A 15,096-nucleotide genomic window follows, 5' to 3' on the forward strand; every position below is an offset into this window, starting at 1 on the left:
TGACAGAGATGTCCTCGAAGTAGGGCTGTGCAATTAATCGAAATTCATTTACGATTTCGATTATTACCCTCTACGATTACAAAATAGGCATAATCGTACAAAAACGATTATTAATAGTAGAGCTGTAACGACATTTCTGCCTCCGATAGCCGCTGAGATAGTTGTAGTCAAGCTAACGGCAGTATGCAGAACAGTACACGGGGCTGTGAGAAACCAAATTTCAAAATAAACCTTACTTTACCAAGTAGTATATGTACATCAATGCTTTGTAACACTTTTATTCTGAAGTGTGACCGGAAGCGCGTCATCGGTGCTGTAGATGTGCGCCTCTATTCGGAGTTTGTGAACAATGGCAATATCAAAGTGCACCAAACTGTTGTGCCAGACGTCAGGAACACAACTTAGTCCTGAAGTTATGTTCAAGCCCCAGGTAAGAGGCTAATAAGACATAATTATGCTGATGCTGTATTGTGCGTCGCCTGTTGCCAGCGTTTAGCCGTGACTGCTAGCTAACAGCGAGCTAACAGCAGTGTTAGCAGTCATGCGCAACCCTAAACCGGACGCTGGTTTGGCCGCCTTTTCAGCCGCGTTGGAGTTTATTAATGATGAACGAATTGTCATTTGAATGGCTCGTCAATGTGAACGATGGGAACAGAGTCTTTATTGACAGCGGACAACAACCAGCACCCCCGCCCCCCCTTTCCAGCTATAGTGCGCCGAGCATTCGCTTTCGGAGGGAGAGTCGTCTTCGCACATTAACGTCAATCAATTCACTGTAGTGATGGGAACATAATTCACCCATGGAACGTTGGGACGAAGGGGGAGTTCCGGGTGGGAGGAGTTGGTTAGGATGAAAGGATGAAAGGAAGAAAAGTTAGCCTGTGAGCCTCGAGCAGAGTGAGGAGTTGCTGTAAAACACTGAGAAGCTGATGTCAATAAAACACCAGTCTTTGGCTCCGGGCTTCAACACTCGGCCTCCAACTCCCGTCACTACTCGCTACATTGGTGACCCCGACATCCGCCTCGTTGACGTTTCCGAGGCTGATAATTTGATCGAATTGAGCGACATGGCGAACTCTGCTGGTCTCAAGTTACCGGAGTTTTGGGAGTCGGCCACGGCGACGTGGTTTGTACAAGCTGAAACTGTTTACCATCCGGGGAATTACGGACGATTCAACGCGCGACTACCACGTCGTGTCCGCGCTTGGGAGCTCCACGGCGGCCAGAGCCGTGAGTTTTATCACCTCTCCCCCGGCACGGGATATGTATGTGGGGCTCAAAGCGTACCTCCTTAAGACCTTCGAGCTGTCACGGCCGGAACGGGCTCGACGCCTTTTCGCCATCCAGGGCCTGGGGGACAGTAAGCCGTCCGAACGGATGGAAAAAATGCTGAACCTGCTCGGCGGGGAGGAGCCGAACTTTTTGTTTATTGAACTGTTTCTGCTCCACATGCCTCCTCAAGTCCAAACAGTGCTAGCGAACACTACCATCTCCGAGCCACGTGATCTGGCGGAGGAAGCTGACCGTTTTTTCCTGGCCACCCAGCGTTACAACCGCAAGGTCTTGGCCTCTGTGCGCGCCTTCCCAGTCCCGGCGGCCGCAACTGCACCTCATAAGGCACGCACTGCCGTGGATGGCCGATCAGGCCCTGGCTTATGCTATTTTCACGCACGTTTTTGAACCAAGGCGAAGAGGTGCCGCGCCCCTTGCTCCTTTGTTGTATTGTAAAACGGCAACGCCTCCACTCAGTTGCAGCTGTGAGCGTGGGCGCAAAGTGCCGGCTGCTGTTTATCATGGACACCCTCTCCAGACTCAAATTCCTTTGTGACTTCGGTGCCCGCAGAAGCGTTTTGCCTGCCTCGGCTGAAGATGCTGCCGGGGGCACTCACCTGTCAGCGGCCAGCGATGCACCTATCCGGAGCTACGGCACTAAGACAGTGGATGTATGTTTTGGGGAGCGCCGATTCACTTGGGACTTTGTCACTGTGGACATTTCTTTTCCCCTTCTTGGCGCGGACTTTTTGTGTGCCCACAGTCTACTGGTGGATGTTAAAAATGGCCGCCTGTTGGACGCTTTGACGTTTTCCACTGTTGCTTGTGGGTGTGATGTGGAGACGTTTGAGGGCCTCACCAACCCGCTCTCAGATGGCGACGTGTTCATGCGGCTTCTTGGAGAATTCCCCAGCTTGACCACGCCTACATTTGGAGCCACTTCTACCAAGCATGGGGTCGAGCACCCCATCGAGACCGTGGGCCCGCCGGTTCACACTAAGGCCCGACTCCTCAACCCTGATAGATTGGCCACAGCTAAGTCCGAATTCGCCACCATGGAACGCCTTGGCATAATTCGTTGTTCGGACAGCCCGTGGGTCTCGCCTCTCCACATGGTTCCGAAGTCGGACGGTGGCTGGCGACCGTGTGGAGACTATCGCCGCCTGAATGATGCCACGACGCACGATCGCTATCCGGTCCCGCACATACAAGACTTCTCCTTGAATGCACCTGGCAGGTGTGAAGCTGTTTTCCAAGGTGGACTTGGTACGGGGCTATCACCAAGTTCCGGTACACCCCGCCCATGTGCCTAAGACTGCTGTGAAAACACCTTTCGGACTGTTCGAGTTTCTCAGGATGCCATTCGGCCTTAACTCTTTGACCGCCATAAACGTTTAAAAACGTTCAGTATAATCCTAGGATTGGCCGCCATAGACGTTAATTGACGTCTACTATGTTTTTTTATGGAAACGGGTGGAGGAAAGCCTTGGGCAGCTGTGCTCCAGCTGTGCTTGGGCAGCTGTGTGGTATCAAGCCGATCGGGTTACTATATGAGTATTCCTGGCCACTAGATGGCTGTGATGAGTCTTTTGGACAAGATCGGGTCGGAGACAACAGTAGAAGAAGAGAGGCTGAGCTAGAGTGTTGAGGGGGAGAGAATGGCTAACTTGGCTAAGGGAGTCAAAAAGGCTACAGATGGCAAGCAGCTCACGCTTGATCCTTATTTTCAAAGCTCAAAAGCATCGACCAGTGCTCAAGAGCACAGTGATGACGGGGTTAAGTCATAGTTGAAGCGGTGATGCGGCCGTTTCGACCACGTCCTAAGGCCCCACCGGCTAGCGATGCTTATAACGTCCTAAGGCCCCACCGGCTAGCGATGCTAACACCGGAGAAAAGTGGTGCACAACCGAGCACGTCTTCACAGATGACGTTTCATCGGACGATGACGACTACTATGGGTCCGATGCAAGACAGTCTTGGACAGTCTTCCAAAGAACGTGAAGGTAAGCGCTAACATGCTAAGAGATTGCTAGTAAGATTACTTTTCTAACTTTTCGGGCGATCTGCTAGCAGCGTGTGTAAATGTGCTGATATAGGTCGCTTGCACATGTCGTCACTTCCGCCTCGGATTTGTCGTAGTCGCCATGCTGGGTGGCCTCCATTTACGTAATAGAAGAGAATATTACAAGGCCGCTTCTGTCAAAATTTGATGGATGACATTCTTAATTAGATTAGGGGGGTCATGTATGGGTCATGACCCCTCCCTAATGAAGATTAATGACCCTTTAATGACTTCCAGATGTCATATAATGAGGGTTAATGACCTTTAATGACTTCCTGATGTCATTTAATGAGGGTTAATGACCCTTAATGACTTCCTGATGTCATTTAATGAAGATTAATGACCCTTAATGACTTCCTGATGTCATTTAATGAAGATTAATGACCCTTAATGACTTCCTGATGTCATTTAATGAAGATTAATGACCCTTAATGACTTCCTGATGTCATTTAATGAAGATTAATGACCCTTTAATGACTTCCAGATGTCATATAATGAGGGTTAATGACCTTTAATGACTTCCGGATGTCATTTAATGAGGGTTAATGACCTCTAATGACTTCCTGATGTCGTTTAATGAGGATGAATGACCTTTAATGACTTCCGGATGTCGTATAATGAAGATGAATGACCTTTAATGACTTCCGGATGTCGTTTAATGAAGATGAATGACCTTTAATGACTTCCAGGTGTTATATAATGAAGATGAATGACCCTTAATGACTTCCTGATGTCATTTAATGAAGATTAATGACCCCTTAATGAAGATGGATGATGTGTAAGTGGTGTTCCTACCTGTTTTTGCAGATATCATGGCTGACCCGGGTTCAAATGCTAATTGTTTGGTTAACTTCCGGATCCGGTGCACGCCCCCCTAGATTGAGTGAATAATGAATAATAATGAGATTGAATGACGTGATCAGAGGGAGTGGTTTAGTATGGGTAAAACCGCCGGGGGAAAAGTACTAGCCATTTCTATTATGGTGAAGGGGGAAAAAGCATGCGCAAACACGGCTCAAAGAGTGTATTTTAGAGGTTGTAAAACAAGAAGTATAAGGTAAGGTTAAACTGTGATACGCTGGTTGGTATTATGAAATTAAAAAACTCTAACATGAAGTTATACATTATATGTAAAAATGTTGTAAGAGTCGTTCGTGACTGCTGGGGTTGAATCTGAAAATAAACGGATAAAACTATATAATTTCCCCTTACTGATATAGTTACTATCTGACATTTTTGTTCAATATTCCTGTGAGTAGGGGGGAAGCAGATGCAGTCAAAGATTCATGGGGAGGTCAAATGTATGTCTGTGCTTGTGTGTGCGTACGCGCATGTATGGCTGCATGGGGGTCAAAGAAGTGTGAGGACAGACGGGCGGCTGAAGAAGTGTGAGGTTAGACGGTGGCTATAATGTTGTTAGTTTGAAAAGACAACACTTCCTAAAACATATTACAAAAATATGCATCGACTTAGATCTGATTCTATTTATAATGATAATTTTATGTAGAAATTGGTGAAAAGCCATCATCAGCGATAGTCTCCTTACCCCTGCGAGGACAGCGGCTGCTGGTCATAAAATTAAGGCTGAAGGAGGAGGAAGAGAAAATATCGGGGGGTTCCTCCTATCTTGGTTAAAATGAGCGCCATTTTTGGTCTGAGAAAGGCGATTGTTCAATATTCCTGTGAGTAGGGGGAAGCAGATGCAGTCAAAGATTCACGGGGAGGTCAAATGTATGTCTGAGGGGCCTGTGTATGCGTGTGTGCGTTTGCATGAGAGCTGAACAGTGTAAGATTAAACGGTAACTGTAATGTTGGTTTTCAAGAAGAGATTTCCAAAACTGCTTCTTTAAAAAAACATCTACACAGATATCCATTTATGATAGTTTTATGCAGCAACCGTTAGTTGAAACATCCTAGCTAACATTTTCTCAAGGATTTGAAAAGTGGTGACAAGTGAAAACTAATTAAGCTTACCTATAGGCGTAACGGTGTGTGGCTTTGAGTCCATCACATACATGCTCTGCATAGAGCATATATGCGTAGCAGCGAGGTATGCGTAGCAGAAAGGGGAGATGTCCCTACACTCGTGAGAATTTTCTGAGGCTTGTTGGAGACACTAGGACTCTGTCACAGTTTGAGTGTGTGTGTTTCAATGACCATAATTGTTGGGGGGCTGGTGGATATGAGCGAGGGGGTTGGTTAGACGTCTGCCAGCGTGCTCTCCTTGGGATATTTTCTCAAATACTAAAACCCAAATGCCAGTCCTCTGAACCGAATGACCAGTTGTCTAAACACATTGAATAAATGTAACCCCTCATTTTCCAATGCCATAAAAACATTTTACATGAAGACACAATTCACAAATTGCTCTCATGCGATACAAAATGTTTACCACAAGTCAACAATATTTGAACACAACGGACTTAACTGGCGTTCACACAACAACTCAAAAATTGAATACACTTGTTGCTAATGATGTGACCACACCTATAAACTCAAGTTCAGAGTGTACAGTTTGCTGGAGAGTCCAAACAAGCGCAATGGATAGAGGCAGAGCCAGAGGAAGAGGAATTAGAGGAGGGAGAGGAGCAGGTCGAGCAATGCAAAAGTTATAAAATAGTAACATGGAATGGTAAGGGTATTCGTAAACACGAAAATAAAAATAATAATTTAACCATCTTATTACAGTCTTTCTCAATTGCTAATACACATTTCTTGAAACCTGTACCCATTTTCTCAAAACCGTAAACACAAACACAAAAATTCAAACAATTTTCACAAAAGCCGTGACTTTTCACTTCAAAACCTATTATCCGGTATTCAAATCCGAACAATATATTCAGATCATACACACAGTAAGTCAAAAATATATTCACCATGAGAGCATTTGTTAGACACGACATAAAATAATCTAACACAGAGCATCCAGGGTAGGTAGTCAACAGAGGTTTATTTTACATGCATGAACAAACATAGTTTTTGGCACTAGACAAATTACTAACCAAGTTAAAATTATGGTGAATTCAAATGAAATAGAAAGGGTGTATGAAAATAAATTCCTTGGAGTAGTTATTGATGATAAATTATGTTGGAACCCACATGTAGAAAATGTTAAAAGGAAAATGTCAAAAATCATCGGGATACTCTATAAAACTAAGGATGTCCTGAACATGAACTCATTATATATATTATATAGTTCATTATTATTACCATATTTGACCTATTGTGTGGAAATCTGGGGAACTGCATATAAAACAAACACTAACTCTGTTTTCAATTTGCAAAAAAGAGCCATAAGGATTATTAATCGTTCAAAATATACAGAATCAACACATCCATTATTTATCAAATTAAATACAATGACATTTTATGACTTGGTTGAGTTTAAAATAGCACAAATAATGTACAAAGTATATAACAATCTACTCTGCTATATTACTCAGACATTGTTTGAAAATAGACACAGTCCTTCTGATATAAGGGGTACAAGTGTGTACAAAAAACCCAAAACAAGAACAAATATTAAGCAAAGGTGTGTTTCTGTAAAAGGTGTTAATTTGTGGAATAATCTGGGAATTGACTTGAAAAGATGTGACTCACTTGTTGAGTTAAAAAAAAAATGTTTAAATGCAAAGTTAAAAAAAATTACTTTTGTCAAATAAGAGCATGAAAATTGTATATAATGAGTATGAGTATATGATTTATAAATGTATTATGGTATATGTTTAGGAATTTTATGTATATATGTTGCTGGATAATGCACGCATCATTTTATTTTTAAAAATATTAACCTAGTATTGTATCAATAATGAAATAAGTTTAAATGTATAATGTATGAGGGGTAGGACTAAATAAGTTAACTTCTTCCTACTCCCTTTTGAACATGTAAACTATGATGAGTTTGTTTTTTCTTTTCTTCTTTTCTTTTTTAACTTTTGTTTCTTTGCCGTTTGTTTTTATGTTCAATAATTCAATCAAAAAACGTGATAGCGTCAAAATGGGTACTTTTAACAAAAAAACATGCATTAGTCTTAGGGCAAAATAATTTAGGAATAGTGTGAAATGTGTTTAAGTTTTATCCAAAAAGAGTGGATGAGTTTTGAGAATTGGGTCTAAGCCTGAACCGTGTGTAAGGTTTGGTCAAAAAAGTGTTTCATTCCAGAAATTAGTCTCGGAAACTGAGAATTTGCTTCATCGAACGGGGTTTGGTGTTTTAGCAACTGATAAAAACTGTTAAGTTAAAAGCGGACATGACAATACAATAACCACACATAACAAAATCAGAACAACCCTATCTCAATTGTAAATAATACATTCAAATATTCACACCAACTTCTAGGCCGTGGGGTGAACCCCAAAAAAGTGCCTAGAAAATGAGTTTCGCTCCACTGTCTGGGCACTACTTGTTCAATGCATTTTTTGATAGATAATACCCTTCTGAACTTTGGGTTAAAAGTTCACCCAATGTTTTCCTGCCCCAATTTTGTCACAAGCCAGAAATGCATATATAGGTAAATAACAAAAAACGAAAATCTTGTGCTACAGTTTTTGGTTGTAAAACGTCTTACATTAAATTTGGCAACAGAAAATCATTCCCAGATGTTATAAATACATGTACCTAACATCAGAAACAAGTATTGGTGGTTTGGTGCAATCATGTGAATTTAGATAATTAAATATATTAAATTTGTGCCAAAAAAACAAAAAACGCTTCAACTAGAAGTGAAACCAGCACACGGATGTTACATTTAGCTATGTCTATGTTTCATATATGAAAACAATTCACAACCTATTACGTAATGAAAGGTACACAAGAAGCAGCATACATCGGCCAAAAATACTACCATGCACCACAAACCTGGAACAAGGCAAAATGGACTAGATGGAAATAGATGCATTCAGAGCCCAGATTATTATAACATATAGAATATTTATTAAAGTATCAGATTGTGTCATCACAGCATGTTATTTATACCCCCCGTCCCCTACCCAAAAAATATTAATAATAAAAATAATAATAATAAAATAAAAATCAAATGTGCATTCACAATAAAACCTTTGGAACTTCATTGGAACAGCTCTCTTTTATTTTTTTGGCAGACCAATTTAACAAAGGTCTGTGTTGTGGAAAAATGGAATACAGACATTTTAATTTTTGCTTGAAAAGTGTTAAAATGGAGAGTTAACATCTTGATAATGAAACAAACAAAATGGCAGATTTTACATAGATTTTACAGCCCTGCACTGTAAAGTGTCCTCGTATGCCCTGTCATTTTCCAACCTGATGTTGTACCAGCCATGTGTTAGTGTCACTTTCTTGGCTTACATCAGTAGACTCAGTAGTTGATGTATCTGATGAGTGAGGTACCCTGTCTAAAAGTTTGTCAGTTGTTGGTAATGTCTCTACAAAAACCATTTCAGAGTTGTTGCTGGAAAGGGGTGTGAAAAACCAGATGGGGGAAATCACGCCTCAATCTTCGTTTCAGTATATCCTGCCTGAAATAGAAAATTGAAGGGAAAGATGAGCACAAGATACACATATTCACATCACACTAGGGCTGCTCTATTATGGAAAAAAATAATCATCACAATTATTTTGGTAATATTTGAAATCAAGATTATTCTAAACAATTATATTTTGTTCAAATCAAGAAAATATTTCAACATTTGAAAATAAGACAATCACAATCATATGAAACTATAATTATGTAAGTTGCTTTTGGATCCAACAAAATTTTTAATATATTATTATTATTATTATTATTATTATGACGTTAGCAAAAATTTGAAGTTGGGGTGCAGTGTGTGTGTGCAGTAAGCTAGTTTTGACATGGGTGTGTGGTAAAATAACTCGTGTGGGCGTGCCACAACTCAAAATTAGTATTATTAGTGCTGCAGCTATCGAATATTTTGGTATTTGGATATCCTACTGAAAATTCTAGTGAATAATCGTATATTTGGATAGAAATACAAATATACCTATAGGCCTATATACTTTCTTGGTCAAAGAACAATTATAAATACAGAAGACAAAAAAACACATTTGCATGTAATAATTAACAACCAACTGGTTTTCATTTTTAGAGAATCAATTTTATTTATTTATTTATTTATTTTTAACTTAAATTGAGCTTGTCAGCAAACTATTTTTCTCTGAAACAGTGAGATTTTAGACAAATCTCTCCCAATAGATTTCATAAATGTGTTTCAATGTGAAGATTTATATGTTACCCGTAGTCTGAAGCATCAAGATCCCCGTGTTTATTAACACTGTTCACAAACCCCTTAGCTTGTCCATTCTCATCACATCTTTGTCAACTATAATCCTTTGACGGATTACTTGTTCACAAAAAGAATTTGTAGCTCTCAGCATTGGGTTGTCTAAAACACACCTACACTCACTTAACATGTGCAGAGTCATGCTTTCTAATTAATGCTGTCTCGAAATGTAAACAGAATACAAGTGACATATTGCTGACCAATGCTTTACTTTTGAAATGTGTAATTTTAGCAAAGTGACAATGAAATAGTGCAATGTAACAACTCACATTTGTTCGTCCCTGGTTGCTGTTGACTTTAAGAACCTTGTGTAATCTCTGAAACAAAACTGCACCTCCATTGTGACACAGTCTTTTGTCTTGAATATGCAGAAGAATGGAACAGTCTTTCTTCATCTCAGCGGCCTGCAGCAACCACCCCGCTTTTAGACAAAAAAGAATTACATTATAAGTGTTATTGTCACATCACCTCTTTACAGTATATGCACATCACAGATTTAAGTAAAGTAAAGTGTTTGTTGAGGTTGATGAGAGAGAGTTTGGGGAAAAGGGAGTGTGTAGCTGTGACTATATTATGACTGATGGGCACAGGTAACTCGAGTTTGGTAACAACTGTTGGATTCACTCGATAAATCATTCAGCAGCTCGCGTTTTTACTAAACTAAACTAAACTAAACTTTGAAATTTATTTTTACAAATGATGCAGCTGGCCCCGTTCTTCCAGCCATCTGCATCATTTGTAAAAATAAATTTCAAAGTTTAGTTTAGTTTAGTTTAGTAAAAACGCGAGCTGCTGAATGATTTATCGAGTGAATCCAACAGTTGTTACCAAACTCGAGTTACCTGTGCCCATCAGTCATAATATAGTCACAGCTACACACTCCCTTTTCCCCAAACTCTCTCTCATCAACCTCAACAAACACTTTACTTTACTTAAATCTGTGATGTGCATATACTGTAAAGAGGTGATGTGACAATAACACTTATAATGTAATTCTTTTTTGTCTAAAAGCGGGGTGGTTGCTGCAGGCCGCTGAGATGAAGAAAGACTGTTCCATTCTTCTGCATATTCAAGACAAAAGACTGTGTCACAATGGAGGTGCAGTTTTGTTTCAGAGATTACACAAGGTTCTTAAAGTCAACAGCAACCAGGGACGAACAAATGTGAGTTGTTACATTGCACTATTTCATTGTCACTTTGCTAAAATTACACATTTCAAAAGTAAAGCATTGGTCAGCAATATGTCACTTGTATTCTGTTTACATTTCGAGACAGCATTAATTAGAAAGCATGACTCTGCACATGTTAAGTGAGTGTAGGTGTGTTTTAGACAACCCAATGCTGAGAGCTACAAATTCTTTTTGTGAACAAGTAATCCGTCAAAGGATTATAGTTGACAAAGATGTGATGAGAATGGACAAGCTAAGGGGTTTGTGAACAGTGTTAATAAACACGGGGATCTTGATGCTTCAGACTACGGGTAACATATAAATCTTCACATTGAAACACATTTATGAAATCTATTGGGAGAGATTTGTCTAAAATCTCACTGTTTCAGAGAAAAATAGTTTGCTGACAAGCTCAATTTAAGTTAAAAATAAATAAATAAATAAATAAAATTGATTCTCTAAAAATGAAAACCAGTTGGTTGTTAATTATTACATGCAAATGTGTTTTTTTGTCTTCTGTATTTATAATTGTTCTTTGACCAAGAAAGTATATAGGCCTATAGGTATATTTGTATTTCTATCCAAATATACGATTATTCACTAGAATTTTCAGTAGGATATCCAAATACCAAAATATTCGATAGCTGCAGCACTAATAATACTAATTTTGAGTTGTGGCACGCCCACACGAGTTATTTTACCACACACCCATGTCAAAACTAGCTTACTGCACACACACACTGCACCCCAACTTCAAATTTTTGCTAACGTCATAATAATAATAATAATAATAATAATATATTAAAAATTTTGTTGGATCCAAAAGCAACTTACATAATTATAGTTTCATATGATTGTGATTGTCTTATTTTCAAATGTTGAAATATTTTCTTGATTTGAACAAAATATAATTGTTTAGAATAATCTTGATTTCAAATATTACCAAAATAATTGTGATGATTATTTTTTTCCATAATAGAGCAGCCCTAGTGTGATGTGAATATGTGTATCTTGTGCTCATCTTTCCCTTCAATTTTCTATTTCAGGCAGGATATACTGAAACGAAGATTGAGGCGTGATTTCCCCCATCTGGTTTTTCACACCCCTTTCCAGCAACAACTCTGAAATGGTTTTTGTAGAGACATTACCAACAACTGACAAACTTTTAGACAGGGTACCTCACTCATCAGATACATCAACTACTGAGTCTACTGATGTAAGCCAAGAAAGTGACACTAACACATGGCTGGTACAACATCAGGTTGGAAAATGACAGGGCATACGAGGACACTTTACAGTGCAGGGCTGTAAAATCTATGTAAAATCTGCCATTTTGTTTGTTTCATTATCAAGATGTTAACTCTCCATTTTAACACTTTTCAAGCAAAAATTAAAATGTCTGTATTCCATTTTTCCACAACACAGACCTTTGTTAAATTGGTCTGCCAAAAAAATAAAAGAGAGCTGTTCCAATGAAGTTCCAAAGGTTTTATTGTGAATGCACATTTGATTTTTATTTTATTATTATTATTTTTATTATTAATATTTTTTGGGTAGGGGACGGGGGGTATAAATGACATGCTGTGATGACACAATCTGATACTTTAATAAATATTCTATATGTTATAATAATCTGGGCTCTGAATGCATCTATTTCCATCTAGTCCATTTTGCCTTGTTCCAGGTTTGTGGTGCATGGTAGTATTTTTGGCCGATGTATGCTGCTTCTTGTGTACCTTTCATTACGTAATAGGTTGTGAATTGTTTTCATATATGAAACATAGACATAGCTAAATGTAACATCCGTGTGCTGGTTTCACTTCTAGTTGAAGCGTTTTTTGTTTTTTTGGCACAAATTTAATATATTTAATTATCTAAATTCACATGATTGCACCAAACCACCAATACTTGTTTCTGATGTTAGGTACATGTATTTATAACATCTGGGAATGATTTTCTGTTGCCAAATTTAATGTAAGACGTTTTACAACCAAAAACTGTAGCACAAGATTTTCGTTTTTTGTTATTTACCTATATATGCATTTCTGGCTTGTGACAAAATTGGGGCAGGAAAACATTGGGTGAACTTTTAACCCAAAGTTCAGAAGGGTATTATCTATCAAAAAATGCATTGAACAAGTAGTGCCCAGACAGTGGAGCGAAACTCATTTTCTAGGCACTTTTTTGGGGTTCACCCCACGGCCTAGAAGTTGGTGTGAATATTTGAATGTATTATTTACAATTGAGATAGGGTTGTTCTGATTTTGTTATGTGTGGTTATTGTATTGTCATGTCCGCTTTTAACTTAACAGTTTTTATCAGTTGCTAAAACACCAAACCCCGTTCGATGAAGCAAATTCTCAGTTTCCGAGACTAATTTCTGGAATGAAACACTTTTTTGACCAAACCTTACACACGGTTCAGGCTTAGACCCAATTCTCAAAACTCATCCACTCTTTTTGGATAAAACTTAAACACATTTCACACTATTCCTAAATTATTTTGCCCTAAGACTAATGCATGTTTTTTTGTTAAAAGTACCCATTTTGACGCTATCACGTTTTTTGATTGAATTATTGAACATAAAAACAAACAGCAAAGAAACAAAAGTTAAAAAAGAAAAGAAGAAAAGAAAAAACAAACTCATCATCGTTTACATGTTCAAAAGGGAGTAGGAAGAAGTTAACTTATTTAGTCCTACCCCTCATACATTATACATTTAAACTTATTTCATTATTGATACAATACTAGGTTAATATTTTTAAAAATAAAATGATGCGTGCATTATCCAGCAACATATATACATAAAATTCCTAAACATATACCATAATACATTTATAAATCATATACTCATACTCATTATATACAATTTTCATGCTCTTATTTGACAAAAGTAATTTTTTTTAACTTTGCATTTAAACATTTTTTTTTTTAACTCAACAAGTGAGTCACATCTTTTCAAGTCAATTCCCAGATTATTCCACAAATTAACACCTTTTACAGAAACACACCTTTGCTTAATATTTGTTCTTGTTTTGGGTTTTTTGTACACACTTGTACCCCTTATATCAGAAGGACTGTGTCTATTTTCAAACAATGTCTGAGTAATATAGCAGAGTAGATTGTTATATACTTTGTACATTATTTGTGCTATTTTAAACTCAACCAAGTCATAAAATGTCATTGTATTTAATTTGATAAATAATGGATGTGTTGATTCTGTATATTTTGAACGATTAATAATCCTTATGGCTCTTTTTTGCAAATTGAAAACAGAGTTAGTGTTTGTTTTATATGCAGTTCCCCAGATTTCCACACAATAGGTCAAATATGGTAATAATAATGAACTATATAATATATATAATGAGTTCATGTTCAGGACATCCTTAGTTTTATAGAGTATCCCGATGATTTTTGACATTTTCCTTTTAACATTTTCTACATGTGGGTTCCAACATAATTTATCATCAATAACTACTCCAAGGAATTTATTTTCATACACCCTTTCTATTTCATTTGAATTCACCATAATTTTAACTTCGTTAGTAATTTGTCTAGTGCCAAAAACTATGTTTGTTCATGCATGTAAAATAAACCTCTGTTGACTACCTACCCTGGATGCTCTGTGTTAGATTATTTTATGTCGTGTCTAACAAATGCTCTCATGGTGAATATATTTTTGACTTACTGTGTGTATGATCTGAATATATTGTTCGGATTTGAATACCGGATAATAGGTTTTGAAGTGAAAAGTCACGGCTTTTGTGAAAATTGTTTGAATTTTTGTGTTTGTGTTTACGGTTTTGAGAAAATGGGTACAGGTTTCAAGAAATGTGTATTAGCAATTGAGAAAGACTGTAATAAGATGGTTAAATTATTATTTTTATTTTCGTGTTTACGAATACCCTTACCATTCCATGTTACTATTTTATAACTTTTGCATTGCTCGACCTGCTCCTCTCCCTCCTCTAATTCCTCTTCCTCTGGCTCTGCCTCTATCCATTGCGCTTGTTTGGACTCTCCAGCAAACTGTACACTCTGAACTTGAGTTTATAGGTGTGGTCACATCATTAGCAACAAGTGTATTCAATTTTTGAGTTGTTGTGTGAACGCCAGTTAAGTCCGTTGTGTTCAAATATTGTTGACTTGTGGTAAACATTTTGTATCGCATGAGAGCAATTTGTGAATTGTGTCTTCATGTAAAATGTTTTTATGGCATTGGAAAATGAGGGGTTACATTTATTCAATGTGTTTAGACAACTGGTCATTCGGTTCAGAGGACTGGCATTTGGGTTTTAGTATTTGAGAAAATAT

General features: G+C 38.1%; 1 protein-coding gene and 1 long non-coding RNA gene across 4 annotated transcripts in view; one reads left to right on the top strand and one right to left on the bottom strand.

Moving 5' to 3' along the window:
- pomgnt1 (protein O-linked mannose N-acetylglucosaminyltransferase 1 (beta 1,2-)) overlaps positions 1 to 15,096 on the bottom strand; it is a 305,595-nt gene that overhangs the window by 175,325 nt on the left and 115,174 nt on the right. The gene's annotated exons all lie outside the window — the stretch shown is intronic.
- Positions 10,630 to 12,259, top strand: LOC144027552 (uncharacterized). The gene is made up of 2 exons (XR_013285486.1): positions 10,630 to 10,776; positions 11,829 to 12,259. It is a non-coding gene; the product is annotated as an uncharacterized LOC144027552 (long non-coding RNA).

This window comes from Festucalex cinctus, chromosome 10 (assembly GCF_051991245.1).
Source record: "Festucalex cinctus isolate MCC-2025b chromosome 10, RoL_Fcin_1.0, whole genome shotgun sequence".
Lineage (NCBI taxonomy): Eukaryota > Metazoa > Chordata > Actinopteri > Syngnathiformes > Syngnathidae > Festucalex > Festucalex cinctus.